Source organism: Anneissia japonica, unplaced genomic scaffold (genome assembly GCF_011630105.1).
Source record: "Anneissia japonica isolate Jap-2015-1 unplaced genomic scaffold, ASM1163010v1 scaffold10350_len13559_cov126, whole genome shotgun sequence".
Lineage (NCBI taxonomy): Eukaryota > Metazoa > Echinodermata > Crinoidea > Comatulida > Comatulidae > Anneissia > Anneissia japonica.
The window spans coordinates 6093-8186 of NW_022686817.1; the positions used below are offsets into that span (position 1 = coordinate 6093).

The 2094-nt window shown below is 39.1% G+C and overlaps 1 long non-coding RNA gene across 1 annotated transcript in view; it reads left to right on the forward strand.

The window, feature by feature from the left end:
* LOC117117410 overlaps window positions 1-424 on the forward strand; it is a 3086-nt gene extending 2662 nt beyond the window's left edge. The window contains exon 3 of the long non-coding RNA XR_004446902.1: window positions 112-424. This is a non-coding gene — a long non-coding RNA (uncharacterized LOC117117410). The remainder of the gene's footprint in view (window positions 1-111) is intronic.
* The last annotated feature ends 1670 nt before the right edge of the window (window positions 425-2094 follow it).

Below are 2094 nucleotides of genomic sequence, written 5' to 3' on the forward strand. Positions count from 1 at the left end.
CTAATTTTCAAAATTTTATTTGTGTTGCATGTCTTTTTTTTTATTTGATAAATCTAAGTGAGTAAATCTTAAATGCTATTATTTTTAGACCTGTCTTCTTTTTTTTCCCAGGGCCAGTTTGCAGAATTCTGAAGTGGGAGGATGCAACTACTGTAGATGTGAAAAAAAGGAGGCGATTGAATACTTTCTTAATAACCTTTGTGAAAAGTATGAGGGAAAAAGGCATTCGTACTTCTGTTTATGATTCATGGTGAAACTATTGACGATTCTCATTGATACACTCTTGCATGGACCCTATCAATTTGAGGATATTCATAATCTGTAAAAACGTTAAATATGTGATATTCCCAATGCGATAAAAATGATGGAATATTCTTACTTTCCAAGGAGCTGGAGAAATTGAATTGTATAGTTATTAAGGGACATTAAGAAATTTTGATTTCATTTACCACTATTTGTATTTGCAATTGACAATATTGCTTTCTCTACAAAGTAAATAAAATGATTGATGTGTTAAAATGAAATAACCGTTTTGTTTAATCATTGCAGTGAAAATATTTTGTACTATACGTACAATTGAAAAGTTTTATTTTCAGACAAGGAGTAATTTGTTGAAATGTACATCTAGCTCATGGTCATCGACTCAGCCAATGCTCAAACCAGAGTTAGAAGCCAAGTCAGAAATGTGTGGCCTTCATACTTGTTCTCTCTGGGCCATGTCAGCTAAACCATACAGGCTCCCATATGGGCAAACCAATATGCCATCCATATATGAGCCAGAAAATATGGGCCTCATATGGGACACCTATATACCACCCATGTGCAGTTGCAATGGGTACCATGTTTGTCCCACATGGGCTTTGGTGGAGAATACGAGGGGCCCCGTATGGGCAGACCCATATTACATCCATATGGGCCAGAAAATAATGGGCCCCATATATCACCCATGTGCAATTGCATATGGGTACCATGTGAGAATCCCGTATGCCACCCATGTACAAATGCATGAGGGTACCATGTTGGCCCCATATGGGTTCTCTGAAAGATGTGGGCCCCACATGGGGCTTGGGTGCAGAATCCGGAGGGTGCCTTAAGGGCTAGTCCATATCATACCCATTGGTTGGGAAATATAGGTTCCATATGGGCCCCAAATGGGTTATACCTGGGCAATGGGTTAAACCACATGGGCCCCACATGGGGCTTGGGTGCAGAATCTGGAGGTTTCCTCAAGGATAGCCCATATGTTACCAATATGGGTCGGGAAAATATAGGTCCCATATGGGAAACCCATATACCACCCATGTAAAAATGCATGTGGGTTCCATATATATTACATATTGTTGTAATAGAGGGCGTTACGATGACATAGGTACGGCAAAATTTGCTCCGTAAAATGTTCCGGAGATAAAGTAAAATATACGTTTCATATCCATCAATTTTGATAAATATACGGAGTAAACCTCTAATAAAACTAATTTACTTGTAAATTCGAAGATGCCACGTAAAAAAGCTACAAAACCGAACCCAAGTGTTCAAGCAGCTGAACCGGAATCCATAGCTGTGACGACACTAGCAAAACCAGTTCCAACCAACTCCGACACTGACCTGTTACGGCGGGAAATACAAGCATTGGCGAGTGAGACTAAAGGCAAGCTGGACGAAGTGCTAAAAAATCAGAGGTGTTTACTTACCAGAATGGATAAAATTGAAGCCAAACAGATGGATATGGAACGGTCAGTCATGTTTTTATCAGATACTATTGATGATCTGCTAAAGAAAAATCAAGTTCTTACTAGTAAAGTGAGTAGTAACATCAACGAGCTAGAAAATACGATGAAGCCGAAAATGGGTCAATTAGAGGAAGATGTTCTTAGTCTCGAACGTTACTCTCGTGGATTCAACTTGCGTTTCGGTGGAATACCTGAAGGTAATAAAGAAGATAATGTGCTTAAGAAAATCAAGGATTTTATATCTAATGAACTTAGTCTACCGGATGTAGATATTGAAACAGCACATCGCACGGGAAAACTACCAAAAGCGCCCAATGACAAGCCAAGACATATCATAGCCAAATTTGTATACAGACCAGAAAGA